Source organism: Vulpes vulpes, chromosome 15 (assembly GCF_048418805.1).
Source record: "Vulpes vulpes isolate BD-2025 chromosome 15, VulVul3, whole genome shotgun sequence".
Classification (NCBI taxonomy): Eukaryota; Metazoa; Chordata; class Mammalia; order Carnivora; family Canidae; genus Vulpes; species Vulpes vulpes.
Window position 1 is genome coordinate 36,830,326 of NC_132794.1, and position 25,978 is coordinate 36,856,303.

Here is a 25,978-nt window from a genome sequence, read left to right on the forward strand (position 1 = left end):
TCTGTACCTGATAATATGATATGATAGGAAAGGAATTTCATCCATAACCCCATCTAATCATGAGAAAACATTAGGCAATCCCAAATTGAGGGACATTCTACAAAACACTTGACCATTACTCTTCAAAAGTATCAATGACAGGGAAGCACAGATTGTAAGAGACTAAAGAGATATGACAAATAAATGTAACATGGTATGTGGGCTTGCACCCAAGGACAAAAAATTTACTTTTTGATTAATGTAGTATCATTCTATAAGATCTAATATTAGGAGAACCTGGGTTAAGAATATATAGAACCCTGTATACTACGACTGCACCTAAATTTATGTCAAAATAAATATGTTTTTTAAATGATAGATTAAAATACCAATTGTTTTTAGTGAAATATTTTAAAGACCCTAATTCTCTGTATATTTTTCTTGTAAAGCTCTAATTTTTTTTAAAGATTTTATGTATTTATTCATGAGAGACACAGAGAGAGAGAGAGAGAGAGAGAGAGAGAGAAAGAGAGGCAGAGACACAGGCAGAGGGAGAAGCAGGCTCCACGCAGGTAGCCTGACATGGGACTTGATCGTGGGTCTCCAGGATCAGGCCCTGGGCTGAAGGCGGCACTAAACCACTGAGCCACCTGGGCTGCCCTAAAGCTCTAATTTTTAATCTGCATGGAAATGTATCTTACCCCAATAAATTTTATAAGTGTTATATTGCTATTTAGAAGTTATTTTATTTTAATTTTAGTGACTCATCTCATGTATCTGAGACTGTATCATTAATTCCCATGCCCCCCCAAATCAAGTGAATACAATTCAATTATGTTAAGTGTTGTATGAAAATGGCTCAAAAAAGTATGCTATGTATAATTGCAATTTACACAAGATGCGCTCTGAATCCTCCTTTCCAGATGATGTAAACAAAAATGATACTCTCAAATTAATACTTAGCTTTTCGGAGATTGCATCAGTGATGCCGGGGAAGGATTAAGGCATTAGAGGCTAAAATCTGTCAAGTGTGGTTATGCATCTGAGATTCACTTACTGAACCATGAACACACTTTTATTATTTTCCATGAAAAATTTGCTTCTATAAATGAATGCTGCATGTGATTATTAAATACCAAGAAAGATAAAAATAGAGCATGTTTGGGCAATACATTCTGTTGTTCTTGTTCATAATTGTTGTCCTGAAATATTATTCTATGAGAAAGCATGATAGGATAATATCTTCTCCAAATTTATTTAAAGATTTCACAAAGATAAAAAAATAACAAGCAATATGTTCCATTTCAATGTATTATGTAGCTGGGTTCTGGGAGAAGCCAGATGCACAGTAATTTCCATTCCTGAGGCACTTTCTAACTTGCTGATGATTAGCCCAATCTCATAAGTGCCTTCAAAAAGCACTTTCTGCTGAGACAGCTATTTGAATTAATGATAATTTTGTGTATGTTTAGATTTGAAGATAATAAACCAATCTCTTCATAAATTTTACTATTTCATATAAAAGTTGAACTATACCATGCTTATGAAAAGAGTAGTACTTACTTATTTGATTTTAATACTACCTTATACTCTGTAGATTGCAAAATCCGTGATGTAAGGCCCAATTTGCAGAACACAGTTTCAAAATAAGGAATGGGATATTTTTTTTATTGTGACAGTGATGATACAGTAAGAGAATATTACAACTTAATGCAATCAATTTAATAAGCATGTACTTACTGAGATCTGAATTTTAGAAAAAGTAAAGCCTGTGCCTTTATACATAAAGTAATAGATAAGTTAAAATATGTCTTAGCTGGAAAAGAGGTATGAGATAAAGAATAAAAATAGAAAAAAATTGGTGTTTAGGTGTTTAAATGACAGGATATGAATAAAACAATTAAGTAGGTGATCAGAGGGTTAAGGAGTGAGTTGAGAGAGAGCAAACTGTCACAGAATTTAAGTAATGGAAATGGTTTAAGACGTATCTATGAGAGGCAAACATCAGCAGGTATAGTGATAAAGATAAGAAATAGGAAAGATATTTGGATTTTTTGTTTGAGAGACCATAAATGATCTTCAGTACAAGAGTTTCAATAGATTTGTGAGCATGTTTTGTAATAGTTGAGAAGCCAGTTAATTTGGCAAGAAATGCAGGTGGTGGCAAGTTGTTTGGTAAGTGGGATAATTAAGAAAAGGATAGTTGTCATAATGCCAGCATTCCTTTAACTACAGGTTACCTTTCAAGGCTGAGAAATGACTCAGTATTTTTTGTGACTGTTTTTTTTCTCTCTTTTTTAAAGATTTTATTTATTTATTCATGAGAGACAGAGAGAGAGAGAGAGAGAGAGAGAGAGAGAGAGAGAGAGAAGGCAGAGACATAGGTAGAGGGAGAAGCAGGCTCCATGCAGGGAGCCTGATGGGGGACTCAATCCCAGGTCTCCAGGATCAGGCCCTGGGCTGAAGGTGGCACTAAACCGCTGAGCCACGCAGGCTGTCCTTTTTTTTCTCTTTTTTTTTTTTATTTTTTTATTTATTTATGATAGTCACAGAGAGAGAGAGAGAGAGAGGCAGAGACACAGGCGGAGGGAGAAGCAGGCTCCATGTACCGGGAGCCTGATGTGGGATTCGATCCCGGGTCTCCAGGATCGCGCCCTGGGCCAAAGGCAGGCGCCAAACCCTTGCGCCACCCAGGGATCCCCTTTTTTCTCTTTTTTAATGAAAATAGACCAATGTGTTTTGTTTCATTTGCTTCTTGTTTCCAGTTCTTCAAAGATTGTTAAATTTCTACTTCATACAAATTAGTCTTTGGCACTATGGTGGTGCTAAATAAATGAGATATATTTCCTCTTCTTAGATAAATAATAATTTAAAAAGGTATTTGAGATATAACAGCAAAAAATATAGTGTAAAGAAGACCATGCTCTAAAAAACAGAACATCTAATAATTTCTTACAAGTGCCCCTGAGGGGAAAACATCTTAGAGAACTTGGCTGAAATCAGATTGGTAAGAGCTTTTAATGTCATACTGTAGAAAATGAAGTTTATTGTATAGGCAATAAGTGTACCATTTGTCCTTGTATTAGACTCTTATGTTTATGTAGAGTGTTAAGGATTGGGTTATTCAAGACAAACATCCTAGACCACCGTTCTTCACTTCTAGGTGGATGAGCTTTATTTAGAACTTTGGTGGTTTAAATTAAGGGAAAACAAGTACTTTTGTGGTATATTCAGTAGTACTCCCTGATAGACTCAGCACTTTGACTTTCAAACGACCTTACAAAGTGCTAAAACAGTAAGTCTCCTGTAAGAGAAATATAACCCTGACTCCAAGACAGAATGACAGATGGGTATTATTTTTGACATCCCCAGAGAATGTAGTGGGAGTACTCTTCTCAATCCCAAAGTGGGAGAAAAGAACCCACAAAGGTTCTCTAGAGAAGATCCTTTTTTTTTTTTTTGGTTAGGATAAATCTGGAAACAGTTTCCAGCAGTACTATGACTAATGTTCTTGGAAGGAATCATCTATATATTGATTCAAATAAAGAATATTTATTTTAAGATTGGCACCTAATGACTCTGCTCCTCAGGAGAAAAAGGGGAAAATGTGGTGGTTCTTATTGGAAATAGGAGCATATGCTATCCAAAAACACTTAACAGTTGTTTGTATTATCTAAATTTTGATATAAACCAGGAGTAAAAATAAATAAATAAATAAATAAATAAATAAATAAATAAATAAATAAAATAAAATAAAATAAAAAAATAATAAAAAATAGGGATCCCTGGGTGGCGCAGCGGTTTGGCACCTGCCTTTGGCCCAGGGCGCGATCCTGGAGACCCGGGATCGAATCCCACATCAGGCTCCCGGTGCATGGAGCCTGCTTCTCCCTCTGCCTGTGTCTCTGCCTCTCTCTTTCTCTCTGTATGACTATCATAAATAAATAAAATTAAAAAAAAAATAAACCGGAAGTAATTAAAATATAATAAACCCTTACATAACATTTTGAAAGGTAAATTCAGATTATCAATATGAGTATATAAATAAGCTTATTTATAATAGTAATATATGACATATTTAGACATGTCTACCCTGCATATCCCTCCCCTGGTTGTAATGCTGATAGTTTCTTGACAAAATGAAAATGGAACACATTACTCCTGTTTTTGTATGATAAAACATGAATTTCCTCTACAATGGAGCCTCTGAGGATTTGGTAAGAGCAGTTGAAGAGCTGTGAACTGCACTTAAGCATCTTTAAAATAAAAGTCTTTAATAAATGGGAGCCATTTGCTTCCAGCTGCTCTTAAGGATAGCAGTCCTCAAGGGGAAAAAATACAAAAATGAATGGATGCTTAATAAATATTTGTTGAATTGAGTAAGTAATTATTTTTCAACCACAAAAGACATTCTGGAGTTTAGAAGGAAAGTATTATGGCAATTTAGCTTGATCTATATAACACTTATTACAGTGCCTGGTAGGTAAAAGGTCCTGCTATGCTAAGACAGCATGCCTCAAAATGGGATGTGGTATGACAGGCACTTGAATATGGTTGCAGGGACATAGTGGCTGGCAGTATAGATTTTTTTTAAGTTTATCATTTTTTAAGGATTTCTTTATTTAAGAGAGAGCAAGAGTGAGCAGAGGGATGAGCAGAGGGATAGGGAAGCAGACTCCCTGCTGAGTGCACTGCCCCACATGGGGCTTGATCCCAGGACACATGAGATCATGACCTGAGCTGAAATCAAGAGTTAGATGCTTAACCTACTGAGGCACCCCAGCCGTAGAAGATTTGTAAAAGTACATTTTTAAACTGGAATAAAAGGGGATGGCATTTGCTGAGACCTAATAAATTTTTAGATTTGTTATGAATATTATTTTTTTCTCTTTCTCTTTGAGGGTGGGAAATGAGACAAATCCATGGAAAGTATTGTCTTGAACATCTAGGAAAGATCTTATAATTATCTTCCAGAACAATGGTAGAAATGTGCTACTGGTCACAAACTTGATTTTGAAAAAAAAATTAGAATATGAGATCCCTAGGGGGCTCAGCTGTTGAACATCTGTCTTCGACTCAGGGCTTGGTCCCGGGCTTCTGAGTTGGAGTCCTACATCAGGCTCCCCGTGAGGATCCTGCTTCCCCCTCTGCCTATGTGCCTGCCTCTTTCTCTCTCTGTGTCTCTCATGAATAAACAAATAAATAAAATCTTTTAAGAAAAATTAGAATACCTCACAACCTAAAGTCCAGCAACTAACAGATAACATAATGACATTAGCAACTCCTTGTTTGTTTGTTTGTTTTTGAAAGGGAATTTATTATTACTTCAATGTACAGAACAGCATATACTTACCCCAGTTTGGTAGCCAGTTCTTTAGCTTTTGCCTTTTCCAGATAGGCAACATATGGGCCCAGGACGTTGCCTCCCTGGTGACAGTGGATCTTATCATATCTGTCATCATAATTAGTCCTGATGGCTTCCACCAGCTTAGCCAGAACTACGTTGTCTTCCAAGGTCAACGTAGGTGAAGGCAACTGTGGTGTAGGCATTCCTGGGTGGGTGAAGGCAACAGTGGTGTAGGCATTCCTGTACACCAGCCTCCCCAGCTGGCCTTCCCTTTGACAATGCAGAAGGGAATGCCCATTTGACCACACAGCAGACAGAAAGACAGCCAGCTCAATGGGGTCCACATCTTGTGCAATTACTACCAGCTGAGCTTTCTTGTTTTCCATCAAGTTGCTGAATAGTATTAACACCAGCTTGAAGGACAGGTGGTCTCTTAGCGAGGACATCCCCTTTGTCAGAAGCTTTCTTCTTAGCCCAAGTCAACAATCTCTGCTTCTTCTCTTGCTTTGTCTCTGCTCTGTATTTGTGGGCCAGCTTAAGCAGCTGAGTAGCTGTTTGGCGCTCCAGGCCTGGGTAAACTGGTTAATGATTTACCATTATCATTACCATTACCATGGGGGGCAGGGCAGGTAGGGAATTCTAGATGTTTATACAGAATAGCCCTTTGCCTCTGTAGCCAGCGGGGCCATTAGGCAAAGCAGGTGAGTTCCCTTTTGGGCTACTCATCTACTTTGCTCTCTCCTATGCCAAAATTCTTGGTCTTTTTCTTACACAAGGAATTGATCAGCTTCTTGGTCTCCTGCTTCTTCACAATGACAGGGCAGGATCAACTTCTTCCTCTTAGCCTTCTTTCCTTTTAGCATCTTGGATGGCTGGAAGAGAGAGTACAAACCCTCTTTCAAAAGTCCTAATAAGAAAAAAAAATTTGTAGATACACTATTACCTCCAGGTATGTTCTTTTATTATATTTATCATAATTTATTTCTTTACACAGTTTAACAGCTGCCTACAGAAATATTTAAGGCAATGTTTCCCAATAGTTTGAGACTTCCTATTCACTGAAATTTTAAGACAATGTGATATAAATTATTTTTCCAAACATTTTTTAGCTTCCTTCTGAGAGTTCTTCCAATAATAAGACTCCAATACAAAATAGAAATGTCCCATTATAAATTTTAAGATCCTCTTTGCTAAAACTATATTAAATTTGTTATTTGAGGGAACATATTGGATTATATTATCCATTTGTAATTTTGTTTCTTTGTCATTTACTAAATGCTTAACTTGCTGATTTATGAACCTCCTCTTGCCTGAAAGAGCCAAGGTAAATTGCAATTGGCAGTTCTGTAAAGGAGTCTAAATTATTTTCTTTCATGAGTAATGTGAAAAATTGAAGTGTAATTGATATTCATTAAAAACCAATGTGGATTTTTAGAAGTACAGAAATAGAAACTCTTGTCTAAAAAAATAGTAGTTGAGAAAAGTAATTTTAGTGGATTTTTAAAAAGTGTGAACCTATTCCTTCACCAAATCTCCACAGACCTTTAGGCTTTTTTGAGTATTTTGTATAGGTACATAAAGTAATTATCATAGTTCATTGAAATAACATGCATTTTTTTTTTACATTTTAACATATCTGTATTGTGAAGCATCTTAAAATCCCTAGTGTATCAGAGTTTAATTAGTGATATTTCTCTTTTACATAAAATAATGATGTGAGTCACAATTTATGTTTACATTCAATAACTTGTAAAATGTAATGAGATATTTGAAAATATGTCAATGCTTAAAATTTTGATTCTAGAAATTTTAGTTCAGATATTAAAATGTTTAGATATAGTATTAAGTGCTAATTATCATTTCTATTGGATATGATTTAATTTCTATAGCAGAAGCCTATGAAGGCCACATATTTCTAAAATACTGTCAGCATGATTTTTCTTTGCTGTCATTTAAAAAAATATTTGTTCTTTGATTTTTGTCTTAGTTATGTGCATGCACAAACCATTTTGAAAGATAGCTGATAAATCTTTTCAGAAATGCATATTAAATAACCACAAAATTATTATATATCTATAAGTTCATCTTTGACTCATTGTAATTACACAAAATATATTTGTTAAAATATGAGAATGATAATTTTATTAAGCTATGATTATTTCTGTATTTGCTCAGGATATTTTTGGCATGTTGTTTTTTTAAATATAGGTGTAAGAATTTGTTGTATTGTTATATAGTTCATACAGTCAGAATAGATGAAATTCAATACGTGTATTTCTTTTTTTCATGTTTGTGTGCTCATAAAAACATCCTGTACATGTCAATCAGCATAACCTAGTTTGAGCAGAAATATTATTGTAGGATTACACTTGGTTATCTGTCTTTTTCTAAGCATGAAAAGCCCTTGATATTATATCTTTTAAGCAAGCATTTTAAAAATGAAGAGCAAATAGACAAGGGTTTTGAAGTTTGCATCTGTTGATGCAGAAAGTTAGCTATTAATATTACATATATTCAAACTAATCACAGTTTATGGAATTAACTGTAAGTGAAACCATGTAGAATGGCATTTCATGCTTTTGGTTTCTTCTGACTTGAAAGGGAGTTGTTTTCCTCTGACAGATTAGAGAGGATTTGGTAACAACTTTCCATTCCTCAAATCTAGGTTGCAAGGGTTTTGGGTTTTTTTTTTCTTCTTTTTCTAAGTGACATATGGGAGGACCCTGAACCTTGAATAAATAATTGTGTATTTCCAATAATATTAAGGTAAAGTGAACCAGGAATTTGAAACAATTACTTAGGTAATTTAAGTTTAATGAGCTACAATTTAAGTAGCTCATTTTGCTATAAAAATCTGTTATGCTTATCAAGAGGACACATAAATAAATTGATATACATTTATGTTCTGAAATAAACAGTGTCCAAAACTTGTTAGATATTGCTTTGCCTGTCCTCCAGAAACTTACTATTTTAATACCAGAGGCATGGATGTGCATCAGCACAGATAACTCTGGATAAATTAAGTACATGGTGGTCCATTTGAAACAACAAACATTTATTTTCTCATAATTTCTGTGAGTCAGAAATCTAGGCAAGCCTTAGCTGCCTTTGAACTCTGGTTCAAAGGCTTTCCCAAAGCTGTAATAATCAAGGTTGACTGGGGCTATGGCCATCTCAAGGCTCAACTGAGGTTCATGTCCAAACTCATTGTTTCACTTGACTGTTGGCACATACCAGGTCCTTGATGACTGTTGTCTAGAGATATCAATTCTCTATTGGGCAGTTCACTTCATGATAGCTGATTTCCCTCCACAAAAGCAAGAGAGCCAGAAAGAGTGAGGAAGACAAAAGCCAGAATCTTTTGTAACCTAATCTCAGAAGTGACATCCCATTACTTTTATTATATTGTATTCTTGAGAAATGAGTCCCTAGGCTCAGACCACACTCAAAAGGAGAAGATTTAAAAAGGTATGAATATTCAAAGGTAAGGATCACTGGGGGTCATTTAAGAGGCTCCTACCACAACATCACTAGTCTCAATAGGATGTCTGTGCCCTTCTAACGCTAAAGTTTTTCTTCCTTTTGTGGTTATGCACTTTTTCTTTTAACAAGTATTTGTTTTCTGCTTTCACCACAGCCTTTTTCTATCTCCTGTGAAGTTTTAAAACCATCCTTCTTAATCATCTTAAACGTGAAACTTAATAGCACATTCATTTGCATATTCTGTAATAGCATATTCAGTAGCACATTGAAATTTGTACTCTTTGCCTTATGCAAAGCATTGTATCTGAATGCCATGGCTGTGTTGTAGTCGGACTAAAAATGAATTAAGGAAATTAAGAACTGAAATATGCCCATGAAATTATATTATTTCCCAAACTCACACAAAATCAGTGCCTGTAGAAATTTAAAAGAAAGGTGATAATTTTGAGTAGGGCATTTTTAGAGATGGCAGAGAGCAAGAAAAGGTAGGAGAGTATTGAGCAAATTAATGTATGACAAACCTGAATTACTGAATGTAACAGGGGAATGTGTCCTCTTATGTGCTGCCATCTTCAACTTGTAGAATGCAGTGATTATTATTTCTTACCAACTTCCATAAGTTTTAATTTCCCCTGATGAACTAGGATTTATTGTTCTCATAAAGTTTTCTTAATAAATGCAATGAGATTGGTAACTGCGCCAATTAATTAGTCAAGTACATATAAAATCCCTAGTGTTTATTTAACTTGATCTTTAAAAAAGAGTCAAAATACAGATATGTAAAGCGCTAAAATGTTTAGCAACCATTTCTTTAAATTTCAAATTCTATTTTTAGAAAAAGAAGATTTATAGGCTACTATGCTTTGTAATCAGTATAGATAAATGATATTTTATGGGCAAAATATAGATAAACAAATAGAAGTCCTTAGAACAGATATAGCCCAGGAAGCTAATAATTATCTTTGTAAAATTAACATCTATGTGAAGTTATATTCTTTTAGAGTTACCAACTGTTTTCTTATGGCATAACCAATGCAAAGTCTTGCTTTGTATCCTATTGTCTTTTACTCATGTACATTTAGATAGATCATACCTTGTTTTCGAGTCACTAACAGCTAGCAGCTAGCAGTTCACTTGTACACATTGCTTATTAATAATCTTATGTTAGATTAAATATAACTACAGTAAACATTTAGTATTTACAATGTGACAGAAACTTTTCTTAGTGCCTAGTAATACTGATATATTTTATCTTTAGTACAATGTTTTGACAAAAATGTTCTTTAGAATTCCCACTTTTCAAATGAGAAAACTGAGAGACAAGCAAGTTTTTTACCCACAACTGGACTATAAACCAATAAACTTTGGTTCCATATTTGTGCTCTAAGTCGATTGTAGTTTAATTACATCATAGTATCTGTTAAAAATCAATGACCCTGAATAAAAGCACCATAAGGGCAGAGGCTTTGTTTTACATTCCTCCGTATAACCAAATAGTTGTTGAATGAATAAGTGAATGAATAAAGGAGTGTAAAAATGTTACATGAGGGGATCCCTGGGTGGTGCAGTAGTTTAGCGCCTGCCTTTGGCCCAGGGCACGATCCTGGAGACCCGGGATCGAATCCCACGTCGGGCTCCCGGTGCATGGAGCCTGCTTCTCCCTCTGCCTGTGTCTCTGCCTCTCTCTCTCTCTGTGACTATCATAAATATATAAATAAATAAATAATTTAAAAAAATGTTACATGACTAACTGGGGTAGTAGGTATTACTAAATTCCAAAAGCCTAAATGAGGATTCACTTTTTTCAAATGCTCATCATCAAAAAAACCTGTTTTGCTAATTTCTGGAGGTGTTTATCTGTAACTAACAGAAAACCTGTGATCTCTGGAAGGCTTCCACATGCAGGGTCACTAGAGGCATGTTAAGGAAGAGCTGCTTCTGTACAGAGAATCAGATAAAGCAGCTATTTTTCACTAACTACACAAAGCCCATCTAACTTTGCTGTCACAATGTCTCATAAACTCAATTGTTCATATAAAATGGAATTTTACGTGTAAAATGATATATTTATTGACAGCTTATAATAAATCATTCATAATAAGAGAAAAATCCATCACATTGTCGAGCATAAGAGCAGAAATTAGAGGCCCGTCAAATCAACTTCAGGGCGTGCTAGGTGGCACAATTACTACACACAAAATTGAATCTTCAAGGTCTGAAGTAGTTATTTGCTGGGAAATTCTAACGCTTCTTACTCAACTTTTAAACAGAAGTCTTTGAGAATTCAATTATTTGGTAAAAACAGCACTTATCTTCCCATTTTTCTCAATAGTGTATTTCTGTGCCCTGTTGACATTAAAATACACTCATTCTATTTTTTTGTTGTTGTTGTCATTCTCCTTGGGCATTCACAAGAGCTCATCCTTCTTAGTCATCACAAAGAGAACACACTGAACGCCTGCCATGTGCTCAATGCCTGCATGCCATTTGGGTTGCCAAGAAGTGGAGGAGTAGGAAGTAACCCCAAATAGACTTAAAAGTGGAAATGTATATCAAAAGTTCCCCAAAAAAAGTGTGTACATATTTTAGAAAGGGGAAAAGTGGAGACTAGTAGGAAATGGGAAAAGGTGGACACGTTTGTGAAAGAGATGGGCAGTATGATTTTTATCATGCACTTAACGTGCTGATGTGACTGACATGAAGCAGGAGAAAAAGTGAAGAAAAAAGTAACCACTCGGTAACCATAGGATTTAACTCACTCTAGGGTTCGTGTAGGAGAACAGACAGTTAAGGCAGGTTTTGTTTTGTTTTTGTTTTTGTTTTTTGGTTTTTTTTTTTGTTTTTTTTGTTTTTTTTTTTTGAGGGCTGTAAAGAGACCAAATTTGACTTAGATATGTAAGACAACAGAGAACCATTATAATAAGTTCTTTTAAGATGAAAGCAGCATTTAAAGACCTTAGTCTGGCAGGGTAATGAATGATGTGTTGGTAAACTGTACAATTAAGAGATGGAGGAACTATCAGGAAAAGGTGATGCTTCAGCCTTTCATAGTCAAAGTAAGGAGGGTTTGAGGTTCCAGAAATTATGACAGTGTAAGTAAAGAAGTATGGCCATACCTCCAGGAAACTTGATATGGCAAAACAAGTCTTTACACCCAGGTATATTTGGTAGAGAAGAGATACATTCTATAGGTTACAGGACTTTTTAAATTATTTGCATGACTCCATTCTTCTCAAACTGGATAGTTAGAAGAAAGATGATATCAAGGGTATAATAGCTCCTTTTCCTTGTTTCAATGTACAACTTTATGCTGATGGTGCTAGATTTTGACCAACAGACCTATTCATGATATGGTCAAAGTTTATTTAACAAAGTTTATTTAACATTTTATACTTTCCTATACTATACCGAGAATTTACACTTTTCTCTAAAATCTGCTTCTCCTTGGGCGGCCTCCGTGGCACAGAGGTTTAGGCCAGCAGCCTGGGGTGTGATCCTGGAGACCCGGGATTGAGTCTCATGTCAGGCTCCCTGCATGGAGCCTGCTTCTCCCTCTGCCTGTGTCTCTTCCTCTCTCTCTGTGTCTCTATGAATGAATAAATAAAAATCTTTAAAAAAGTAAAATAAAATAAAATCTGCTTCTCCTTACATGATAGAATTTCTTGATATCTCATCCACCTTGTTTCAACATATGAAATTATCAATGACTCCCATTATTACCATGTTTCTCTCAAACACTAGTACCCCTACCCCACAACCTTCCATTGCATTACCGCTTTCCTTATCTGAACCCTCAGTCTTTCGAACCTAGACTGATACAGTAGCTCTCTGGACCTCTTTCCACACTTCCAGTCTTTTCCCACACCAGTGCATTCTCCAATTGCTGTGATGTGTATTCCTTCATCACAGATCTGATTATGCTATTCCCGGCTTACAAAATTTGTCACCCTTTTGTCCATAGAATAATTCCCACTTCCCTACGGATGTAAAATACCTTTTAGCATTTCATACCTTCGAGAAATGCATTCACTGAACACCCAAAATGCGCCATGCACTGGCTAGGAAAGCTCTCAAAAACAAAAGTTGACGTCCCCCCCCCCCCCCCGCCCCCCCATGGAACTTACAGTGGAGGACAAATACTAATCAAATAATTACACTAAAAATGTAAGATTGCAGCTGTATAAAGTTTTGACAAGGAGTTTGTGAGATTGTATAATAGGGATTTTACCCAAGCAGGGAGGTTAGAGAAGACTCAACTATGGAAGTAGTTCAGAAAGTAATATCTGCAGGATAGGTTGGTGAAAGCAAGAATATAGGATTATCATAAAGGAGGCTTCCAGGGAGACGAGCACTTGCAGAGTGCCACTGTATACAGAAATATGACAGGGAGCGGGATTCAGAACTTGCATTTAGTCTGGACCAGAGAGACTGTACGGCAGAACCTTACAAAATAAAGCTCAAGAGCAGAGCATAGAACACACTGGGTTTTGTAGACTAGTGAGTTTATTCTGAACCATGGGGAAACTAGTGAGAGGCTTTATGTAGGAGAGTGGCATTAGGAAGGAACAAGTATGTGGATTGGCAGAGAATGATCGATCTGGGCAAAGCGTATAAGCCATTGAGTAAGTTTTGCTAGGACTGATGTGATGATAGTGGTGATCTTGACAATCTAAATAGAAGTTATTGTCTGATGACTGAAATGTGATAAATGCCTATATTTTTCTGTAGTGTGGAATGAAGAAATAATAAAGAGTAAAAATAAGGATTAAAAAACAGACAAAATGAAGATGACTAGGAAGCTAGAATGTCACAGAGGCTGTGGCAGAAAGAAATCTATGCTTGTTATGGAGCATTTAGCATCCTCACCCATCAGAACCTTCATGCTTGCTACCTAGGAATCAGTTTTCTTGGCAGTTTTGCCTTACAGTTTAAGAAGCTATGTGATCCTGGTTTTCCAGGAGGCATCATACTGCATTTTCTTGAAGTTTCATTTGAAAACGGCCTGCATTGGCATCATCAGACATAAATAAAAAATATCTTGAGGACAGGAACAGACCCCAGGGTCTACTAGTCTTCTTGATGGAATCTAAACTTTCAGAAACAGTGCGAAACATACTAAAGCATGGGTTTAGTGTCAAAAGTACTCAAAGTGTGGCACATATCACAAATTCACATGCCCAAAAAAAAAAAAAAGAAAGAAACCAACCCCCCCCAAAAAAAAAAAAAACCAAACAAACAAACAACCAAACAAACGGATACACATGTTCAAAACACTGGGAAACCTTTGCCTGTACAGATAGATTTGGAATGCAAGTCAGTTGCATAGCTTGGCTGGATAATGTAAAAGTTCTTTGATTACTGGGGATTCCAGTTCAAGGGATTTATGTATTGACGTTTTCAAGTCTCCTGCCTCTCATTAGTCAAAATTATGTCTCCTACCCTTCTGGGATTCTTACTCACCTCTCTGTAGGGGAGATCCAGTGTCTCTGAGTCTCAATGAGTCAGGACTGGGAACTGTGAAACTTCTGTGTGCCCCCCACTGTCGACCAAGCTCCAACCTAATTTGTGGATGCTGAGGCAGTGGTGGCCTTCTATTAGCTCTCAGCAAGATACTGGTCTATAATATGGGAAGTACTTCATCTAGATTTAATGCATGAAGCATCATGAGAACAGAGATTCTCTTCTTTTATTCTATTGCAATTATTTTAAGTTTTGCAAATAGTTAATTCCCATCCAGGAGATCTTAGCCATTTCATCATAAAAAGAAGTAATGAGGGATCCCTGGGTAGCTCAGTGGTTTAGTGCCTGCCTTTGGCCCAGGGTGCGATCCTGGAGTTGTGGGATCGAGTCCTGCGTGGGGCTCCCGGCATAGAGCCTACTTCTCCCTCCTCCTGTGTCTCTGCCTCTCTCTCTCTCTGTGTGTGTGTGTCTATCATAAATAAATAAATAAATAAATAAATAAATAAATAAATCTTAAAAAAAAGAAGTAATGAGATTTTGACAATATAGATAAGCCATGAAAACCAGCAACACACACACACATATTTTGTAACTGATTGGAAAATTGTAGAGTTAGTTAAGAGTATCTAAGTATTGTAAAAATACTGTTCACAGTCTATAGCAAAGTAAGCTATATATGTATATATAGTGATAAGTATGTGCCTAGCTAAAACTCTTACACTTATAGCAAGTCAGATTCATTTTTCTTTGAGAAAACAGCAGAAAAAAAAAATGTAAGACAAAGTTTAAATATTGCTCCATCACTTATAACAGTGAGCTATTTAGTAATTGATAAAAATGCAATGGAGGATGAAAACTAGTGCTATTTTACATAGGACTCTCTGAATATCTAAAATTCTGTGAGGGATATAACTATTTTTATTTTCGAAATTAATAAAAGTTTCACGCAAATCATCTTAAACACCATTGGTCCTTGAATAAAAATTCAATCTGAAATTGACAATTCTGCACATGGCAAATCTTTATACTGGGTTAGAGTGTCCCCAGCAGGTGGTTTACTTATGGTTAATGATTTACAATTCTTGAATATTCAGATTGGTAAATGTTCTGGTGCTTTGTAATTGCCAAACACTTATACCCTAGTTTGCCTTATGACAGCTTGCCTTCATTTTAAACATGCTGTTATTGAACATGATTTAAAATGAATGCCAAAAGTATGAGGTGTCTTCATGCATTGACTGCTATGGGCAAACACACTGTACATGCTTTTCTTCTGTGTTGACAAAAATAAAAATAAATTATAATTTTCTGTTATGTTCTTCCATATATTCAGATTTTAAAAAGACCTTGACTACTAGTTTTTTGGATCTCTTCCCTTATAGTTTATTAGGAGTTACAACTCAAAATGTAATCAAATACTTATTATAATCTATTAGATACTTCTATTTTAAAATTATACCTCATGAGGGAGTAGTTCAACTTCAGTAATATTTGACAAAATTGAGAGGAAATAGAAAATTTATAAAGAGGTTTACAGGTCTAAAATGGTTTATCCTAGAAAAGATTAAAAAAAAAAGCTGTGTATTGATTTCTGTTTTGAAGTACAGGAAGCGTTTTGTTTGATAACAGACATGAAAATATATAGGAAAACTCAGTGTATGGAAAGACTTAGAAGACCTTGACACCTATTAATTATAATCTGCAAAAAGTCATTTCAACATCTCTAAATTTTTGTTCACTAATCTGTACGTTGAAGCTAAAAACAGCTGTCCGAATTATATCACAAGGTATTTTTCAAGAATAAAATACCTCAATTTCCTGCTAATGGTATGCACATGATGTGGGCAGGGCCCATCTTGCTTTAATTCTTTCCTAGGTAATAGGTACTCTAGTGTTTCCTAATGAATGAATGAATGAATGAATGAATGAATGAATGACTTAAATCAGAATATAAATGTAAAAGTAAAGTACAAATGATAAAGTATTTTTCTGTGAGTTTAAGCAAACAGGAACTCTTAATTGGCTTAGGGGAAAACCTTTTCTATGTTTTAGGACAGCCATTGACAGTTATCAATTATGAAAACTCTTACATCCATAATAACTTGGTAAGAATCTTTTTCTGTTTCTTCTGTTTTTCAATCTTGAAGAAAAAACAATCAAATATATTGAGTGCTTATCTTACACATTGCATATGTACTTATTGAGTTACTGAAAAAAGGAAAAAAATGTGCCTTCTGGCCCAATGGACTTATGTCTAGTTAAAGGTTGAGGAAAACAACACAATGCTAAATAAACAGTGTTACAATAACGGTTGTGATCCAAGCAGATTACAAGGAGGTTTTACAAGCCTCCAAAGCCTACAAGGTGGAAAGCAATGTACCAGGAATTATGTGTTTGTATTCAAGAGACATTTATTTTAGCATATATTTTCTGCTACCCCAAAACTGGGGGTAAGTGTAAGAAAGCAAGAAAGGTTGAAACAACCTTCTGCCTATAGATTATCTCCATTTTACAGATGAGGAAATAAAAGCTCCAAGGGATTAGTTTCTTGTCTAAAACCATACAAATAGTTAATTGACTGGGAGCTCCCACCCAAATATGTTTGTCTAATCCATTCAGACGCTGAGTTGGGTAGTATCGTTTAGGGACTCTTCCATTTTTAGAATTCAGTGCATCCAGTGTAAATGACATGAGCATAAGAGAATTATCTAACTCTGGTGTTAATGTTTTCCAAATGTCATAATGTCTATTTTTTATCATGGTGTTGCCCTGAATTTTCCTTTTTTTTTTTTTTTTTAATGGTGCCTTCTAAAAACAAATATATTTATATGGTTAAAAGTGTAATCTGTGCAAGTGACCATTTGCTCTGTCTGAAAGGCCTGTTACTGCTATGTATAGATCTTAGATCGTCTTACATCTGTCCTCTCTACGAAGTATTTTTTCTTGGGGCAGTTGCATTATTGATCACATGATTTCCCCATTACTTTTGTGAATATTTCCAGAATGTCTTGGCTTGCCCTATTTAGTTACCACAGTGCAGCTAGTGATATGACTTTTCTCTTAGACTTATCCTTTTTGGTATTTAACACATAGTAGCACTCAGTACGCATGTGTTGAAACAAATTTGCCTAAATCATGCAAATTATAATTCTATAATCATTATTCTCCCCCAGTAGAGAATCAATGGTATTCTGAAATATCTTATATTTATAAACACATCAATTATTTATCACTTCACATTTTCAAGAGAGGCAGCAAACGTGTGTTGTTGTTGGTTTTTTTTTTTTTTATTTAATAAAGGTGAGGCAGATATGTTGTTTTGGTAACCCGCAGGTACAGTCTCAGTATTGTGAGGCGGGAGGCCACACACTCCATTGCCCACTCCTACAGCTTGTAACACAGAGAGAACTGAATTAAAGCGATTTTACAACTCCTACCTTTTGTGTAGGCTTGTTCTTCCTGTTCACATTGTAGAGGACAGCTGGCCAGTCTGCTGGACTTTGAATGTCTCTGCACCCTGAAAAAAAAAGGAGATACGTCCATGCAGGCGTACCCTGACACTGCTTTGATGGGTGGGGTCCAGGGAGGAATGGGCACCCTCGTGGCCACACACATTGGTATAAAACACTCAGCAATATGAAAATAACCATTGCTACTCTATAGGAGAGATTTCTTTTAATTGTATTGTCTTATATTGTACATGGTCATATACTCTTTGTGACTATTTACAACTTAATTTACCTTTCTTACATGTTCACAACATTGTTAATGGTATTTTTTGTTTGGGGGGAGTTGGTTTGTATTGGTTTGGTTTTACATTGCAACAATACCCCATAAAAATATTGTACTCTAATTTAGGCATAAATCATGCCAATGGTATCACTTGGCTAACTTCATATGACACAATAAAAAAATTATTTAATTTTCACAGGTGATTTTATAGTTTTATTTTTTTTAAAAAGATTTTATTGTGATTTCCATTTTAATTTTTACATGTCATTTTATCAAATACATATATAAGTATTAACTTTTATAATAGTAGTTCTAAATCACTTCTCTAATCTGTGAACAACAAAATATCTTATTATTCTTGACAGCACTGAGATGAGTTCACTTATTTCTTCCCATGTGATTTACATATCTTCACTCTTCTTTAATTGCTATGTGCTTAATTTTCCTCCATTGCAGGAAGCCCAACTATATATAGGTTTAATTTTTATTAGATTTTCCATCATTTGATCTTTACTGATCCATTACAATACATTTTTCTTTCATGATTCATGTTTTCTTACATTTATTACTACCACCAAACTATACTGGCTTTTTTTTCATGATATATTTAACATGTGCTTTGGGGTGCAAAACATTAAATGACCTAAAATGAGCAACTCGTGATTCTATTTATATTCATATTATAATATGTCTGTGATATTATTTCTATGATTTTCTCACTATGCATTAGAATGTGGGAAGGAGAGGGAGTTGAAAATGTCTTCTGAATTAAATCTGTATGTGTGTGTGTATGTGTATGAGGGAGAGAAAGAGAGAAAGACAGAGAAGCAAGGAGGCAGAGTAAAGGGTTTTACAAACTTTGAAAAGGAAATATAATTTTTTTGCCCTTATGTTCCTCTTGGTGTCTATGTACATGTTTATGGCAAATGTTTTCTTGAATATAGATGAATCAAATTGACAAATCTCTAATGTATAGGATGGAGGGATTGAACCATAATATGTTTACACATATTTAATGGTTTAATTGAATTACATGAGAAGTAGGTAAGATTCCTAATATCAAACCTGTCATGATGAAGTGGGGGAAATAAACCCAGAGTTAAATAAGACTAATTAATCCTGGAAAGTCCAAGTTTATATATATATATATATATATATATATATGTAAAATTATATATATAATATATACGTAAAATTATATTATATTAATAATATATATATGTGTATATATGTTATATATATGTAAAATTATATTATATATAATACATATTATATATAATATAATTTATTATTTAATATATATTTATATTATATTATATTATATTATATATATATAAATTGTACTCTAGAGGAATATATGACCAACTAGAAGAATCAGTGATTTTGTATGGTTGAAGTGACCTGTCAATTGTTCCTTGAAAAATACATATGTTATCTAATATATCAAACTCATGGGTGTCTTATGCAGATAAAATTGATATAATGCATGTGTCAATGCTTAGTAAATTCTAAAGAAATACAGACAAGTAATTGATATTAATAGTTCTTTCTAGGATTAATTGAGAACAATGTAAAGATCAATGTGGAGTCCTTTGCTAGGATATGTAATTTTAGGAAAGTCTCTAAGGTTTCTCATCTATAAAATAGAGGTTAATAAGGCCCACCTTGCAAATCTGTTAAGAAAAATATACACGACTATGGATCTGAAAAGAAAAATGCTGGTATTTGTTGGTACACAAAATTGTTAATTTCCTGTGACTTCTCCTTAGTCACAAGTAACTGTTTCTGGGAAGAGCAAAACAAAACAAAACAAAAACAAAAAACAAAAACACTCATTCAGTAAGCATTTGGAGCACCTGTTATTTGCCAAATACTGGTAATATGGGAAGCTGAGCTAAAAAGATTATTGGGAACTCACATTTTGGTGAGAAAATTAAAAGGGTTGATTCAATGAGAAGTGCTTGTAAGTAAGGCAGGGTATGTACCTCACTTAGACCAAGTATAGGAGTCATCTTGAAAGTCTTTCCAGAAAAAAATCTGTCAAGAAGTAATTACTGACTTCTATGTTATATAATGAGATTCTCTAAGGACAGAGCAAAATCAAGGTAATAGTCCAAATAGGGGACTGATGAGGTGAGGAAATATGGAAACTGGAAAATCAAAGAGACTACATAAGGATTTTTAAGGTCAATTATTACTGGGGTACAAAAACCCATATTGGATTTTTGCAAACTCATATTTCATGGGCAATCCAAAGTCTTCAGTTTCCAGGACATGTAATATATAGTATGAGGTCTGTGTGTGTAATTTCTAGTAACTGAAGTTCCTATAGCAACTTTTACTAATAAAAGAAGAGTATTAATAAGACAAAGTATCTCTCATCTTTTTCAATTTACACGTTTTTGAATCTACATATCTTGAAGAAATGATGTGTTATTATTAACCATTTTCACTGTTTTGAATACATGAGTATAGGGCTTTTCTTATTAACATCCCTCTAACAAGTAAAGAATGTTTATCCATATTATATAACCCTAATCTTATTCTTTTCATATAAATGGAGATTTAAAAAATAATATTAAATGATTTATTCTGCAAGTGATTGAACCAAACTGCACACATTTTTCTCTCATAGAACTTTTATACTTTCAACTATTGACATTAATCATTCTTATTAGATCTACCTAAGTAAAATAGGTTTTATAACATATATATGGCTGCATTTATTAGTATAGACTTTTTCATCTGTTAAAGAAATGCAATCCTACTTAATATGAGGTTGTCAAAAGTATCTTTTACACTTCCTTTAAAACACATTTTCCCCTATTTTCATTTAATAGCAGGCATAATGGATAATGCTTAAAAATTAGAAATACCTGTAAGTTTTGATACTGTCATTGATATTTGACAAAAAAAAAAATCTTAAATAACTTTGTTTCTTTGAAATGAAAAGTGATTATTTCATTAGAGCTGAAATGAATATAACCTATGTCTTCTATGGTTATATTATGACATGGTAAATGATAATTTAAGGAAATACCTAGGAATTTTGTTTTTTTATTTTATAAATTGCATACTTTATAAATTGTGACTTGTTAAAAGACTTTCTACGTTACAGATATTTTAGGAAATTAGTTTATATTAATTTGTTGCATTTAAATTATGTAAACAAAAGGACACTAATATCACAGTTTGTCATAATTTTAGAACTAAAAATTGAATTACATTTAGAAAGAAATGTAAGAAGTAACTTTGAACATCATAGATTACTTATTAAAATAACTTGGTGCTAGTAAAATATTATCAAAAAACTTTTCTCTTTTCTAATGGCAATGTATTTTAATGCCCTCCATATTTAAAAGGAAAAGTTATGAGGCTGAACAACACACTACATGAATATTAGATTTTGAACTTAGATCAAGATCACTTTTTGATTATTGAGCCTGAAATGTTTCTTCACATCTTCAGACAGCTCCTGTGATTCTTGTGATCTTTAATCTCGATTATGTGTAATTTTTCTTTGAGAAATAGTTCAAATTTATTCAAAACAAAAACCTAAAACAAACAAAAACAAACAACAAAAACACTTCATGAAGACCAGGAAAACCTAATGAAACCAAACACCCAATGTGGTACAGTCAGAGAATTCTGAATTTTGAGTGTGATATCTGTTTTCCAGTTTTGGCATTTACCTATGGCCCAGATTTGTTTTGTTTTATTTTGTTGTTATTGATGATATTGTTTAATTTTTCTTAACCTCACTTTCCTTATCTGTCAAAACAGACACTGGAATATTTGGTCACTGAAGGCATTATTTTATTGTAAGTGGAATCTTGTCAAATTATGCAGTCAAACTGCAGTAGAAGAATTTAGGTCATTTTATAAACTGATTTAAGTGACATTTTTTTTGGCCTGTCATGATAAATTAGTAAATTAGTTAAGATTTTTTCCAGAAGTTAAGTTTTTCACTTTCCTTTTCCCAGTTATAAATTCTCAATTTCATTTAATCTCATTTATTTTATATCTGCTTTGATATTATATAAAAATTATGTTTCATATTTTTAGGTTTTATGAAGATTATCGATAGCATTTAATTGCTAAGAAAGACAAAGACTTTGGATTGGAAGTATTTTTTTAAATAACCTCACAATCACAATATTTGAAAATGGAATCTAGTCACTTCTTCAGCTCCACGAGGAAAGTAATATTTGAGACCCTACAAAGGAAAAACTTTAAGGATAAGTGGCTTCTGGGCAGAATGAGTTATCTAGATGTGCCCTGACACACATGTACACACACACTTTAGTGAGGACAAATAAAATTTTAGTATTAAACAATAGCAAGTTATTTCAAAATTTTGAAATTGAAAATCTACAGGCCATATATTTTAATATTTGCATGAAACACATTTTAATACAAACATGTAACCTTTCATCAGAATAATAGATGTTGGTTCTTATTTCCTTTGTGAAGGATAACCCTTTTTATTTCCAAAGATATTAATCCAAACTGTCTGTTGCAAATCTCCCAGGATCTGGGTAAATGAATAGGCCATCTCTGATTATCTGCTTCATCCTCTAAATATTTATTTTCATTTCTTAGAGGCATTTCTGCTTTGTGTATCGGGTACACAAAGAGACATTGTGTCTCTTTTATGAGACACATTTCCTTTATGAGAATTATAGGATATTTAGGTAAAACATATTTCCAATATACATGTACAATGTCTAGAAATTTTTCTTCTGTCTTTCTGTTTTATTTCCTATCATTTTGAGGTACTATTGTTCTTCACGGAAATCCCCATATTTCAGTATCATTCTTTCAGCAGTCATTAATTCTAAAATGTAAAATTGGAATTCAAAGTTCTAAAGCACAGCCAACATTCCTGACTAACTGATGTATCTTACTTTTATGGTGACTAAAAAATAATAACGAATATGATTTAAAGTAGATGAAAAAGAAATGAAGATATTCAAGTTTAATTAAGGACATGAGTTGAAGAGAAAAAGTCTTAAAAACAAGAAAAACAGCCAATTGGCAGATTTTTATTTTGAATCTAATTCAATTTGACAAACATTTGGTTAATTGTTATTATAAGCTCAGCCTGACAAGTTTAAAAACTGTATTTCTTAGAAAGGCTTTAAAGTAAAATTGAGGCATAAGAAAACACTCTCCTTTTTTTCTCCCTTTGTTTCATGTATTTTGGGTGCCTTTATTGTAGTTAGATACACATGCAGTTCTTCCAATAGACTCTACAGTCTATTGGTCCCTTGTAAGAGTAAAGGCTGTTGTTTTTTACGCTTGCTGCCCTGACAATGCTCCACACATAATGTCTTCTATATAGTACATGTCCTGACACTGTATGATGACTCAAATGTCATCCAAAGGCACTAAACATTAGCATCTCAAAAAAAAAGAGTGATTTGCTTTGCACTTTTCACAATATTGATGTACTTGAGTTTTGACTTTTTTTTCTCTATATGACCTAAATTTTCCACGCTCTGGGTCAATTCAGAGATATTACAAAACTCAAATTTAATTTTATGATTTAGGGATACTTTGTTATAACACTATTTTATGTTATGTTACTAGACATGTTTTAATAAAAGCATAATAGTAAGACTATAACAAAGGGATTGCAATACTGAAAGGTGTATGACTTAGTCAGATAAGACTTGACATAGGAAAGTAGAACAGCTTTAATACACAGATGGATAGAAAACCAACGGTGAACTGAAAAATGCAGTTTTGCTTACAAGGTGACCTGCAAGAAAGGCAGTCGGTGGGGGTGAAGATTTTACTGGTTTAATAATAAATAGGTATACATAAATAATTAGTGTGTGACAGTTTTAATGACAACCAGGCCACTGGAGAAGATAAATCTACATATTGAAAGAAAGCAGTTAAAATGTTGACTTGCAGAATGACAGAGGTAAAGAGGATACATTTAAGTGGAGACAGGCAGCCTGTCTAAATATGGCTATTATTAAATACAGGTGATTATAGCATTTGAAATTGAAATTAAAAATAATCTATGATTCACTTATTTTAAAATTTCCAAGTCCCCTCAGCTGCATATTTCACCAGGTGCTAGCGCAGTTGGAACAACAAGCATATCCAATGATTTAAAAATAACATTCATGGGTGTCACCTGATGTCACTCCAGATAAGAGATGCTGTTCCCAATCAGAGAGAACACTCTCTGGTATTCATCCTAACACCTCCCAAACCTGTACTACATATTTGTCATGCATTTTAAAATAATCATTTTGGATCTCAAACATATTAAATAGATTATGCTTTTTTGAAAATTGTAAACACAGAAAAGAAATGGAACGCTTTGGTTGTAGGAAACTTATGCAGGTACAAAGCTTTTATTTCATGATCCGGCTTTAAGAAGCTAAAGGTGTTTATATTTTTTCTTCCAAAATGCTACAAACTGAGCCAAATTTTAGCATAGTATTCATGACTTTTTGTTCTTCAAAAAAATATTTGAGGCATTTACCCTCAGGCTACTCAGGGACACAGCCTCTTAAATATATCGGTTCTGATTTGGGGAAGTAAGCAAACATTTATCAAGGCATTTGGGCGAGCGGTGTGCTAAGTGCTTTGGGTGCATTTACTTTTCCCAATAAAAATCCTATGAGGAAGATATTTTATCTATTTTACAGATAAAGTAACTGAAGTCCTGAAAGGTTAACTTGATTTCTTAAGATCAAAAAGAAACTCAGCAACAAAAATAGGATTGGCTGTTAGAATTCTCTAGAAAGCATACACTTTTCTATTGTTGATATACCTAAATATCTCTGTAAGAGTTGTATCTTAAATTTATGTGGAAATAAATAATGACATAATTTTTTTGAATGCATTGATGTTACATCTCATTGCTTCCCACCTATTTGAGTTTATAGTCTGAAGATAAGGACTCAAATCACAAATGCATTTATTTTTATTGTTCAAATCACAGATCAGATTTCTTCAGGCACCTATACAAACAAAAATGGCTTATTTAAAATGTTGCACACAACATTCACTTTTCATCACTGAAAATGAACTGACTTTACTTAATTTACAATAGTACCAGCTCTGTACAGTCCAGAATATTTGGGGAGATCATGGACAGAGATTCCTTAATCTTATCAAGGGACTTTGGATGAAGAATATAATTGACAGGCTCATAAAAGATAAAACATAGGATGGCAGAGATAAATGAACATGAAATATTCAGTAACACACCATAATTATTGGAATGATTCTAATACTTTTTTTGGTAACCATCACTAACCTCTGAAGGTCATGAAAACCTGAAAGAAAAATAGAAAATAAAGGAAAATATCAGATGGAAAAAGTCTAGGACTACCATAATGCTATTTTAGAAGTTTTCAAAGAAATGGAAGACTTTGGTATTAAGTCATAAAGCATCAATTTTTTTCATTTTGGTTTATTTGGATGATCACATCAGTCTGTTGAAACCATTGTGAAACTATACTTTGGTCTCTTGGCATTTTGACAATGAATTAATTGTAGCATCACTTTCTATCAAATATGAAGAATAGTGTTATTCTTTCCTCATTAGCTAATTAGTAAATTTAGAAAGATAATGACTAACAGCTGTATTAAAGGGGAACATTTTTGGAAGTCTTTTAGCTATCATCCCACCCCCACCCATTTGATGTTAGCTTCCCTTAGACTGTCCATCAGTTCAGTAGTTTTAAGACTGTCAGCCCAGTCAGTTTTTCCTCAAAACCAACCTGTATTTCTCCATCTTGCACACAGTTTTTCTTGAGATGCGGCTAGCCTCTTTGCTGAGCCCATATACATCAAGGTGACAGCATTTCTCTGCAACTGAAAGTGTCAAAATAGCAAATAAGGTAATACGATATGATATAATGAGGTAAACTCATGCTACTTCCATTCAACTAAACAAGAGATACATTTCCTGCAGAAGAGATGGGGATGGGCAGTAAATTGCCTGCA

At 34.0% G+C, this 25,978-nt stretch overlaps 1 protein-coding gene and 1 pseudogene across 4 annotated transcripts in view; one reads left to right on the forward strand and one right to left on the reverse strand.

Annotated features, from left to right (window-relative positions):
• Positions 1 to 25,978, forward strand: part of CADM2 (cell adhesion molecule 2) — a 1,056,396-nt gene that overhangs the window by 221,342 nt on the left and 809,076 nt on the right. The gene's annotated exons all lie outside the window — the stretch shown is intronic.
• LOC112910193 (large ribosomal subunit protein eL8-like) lies at positions 5,329 to 6,189 on the reverse strand (annotated as a pseudogene).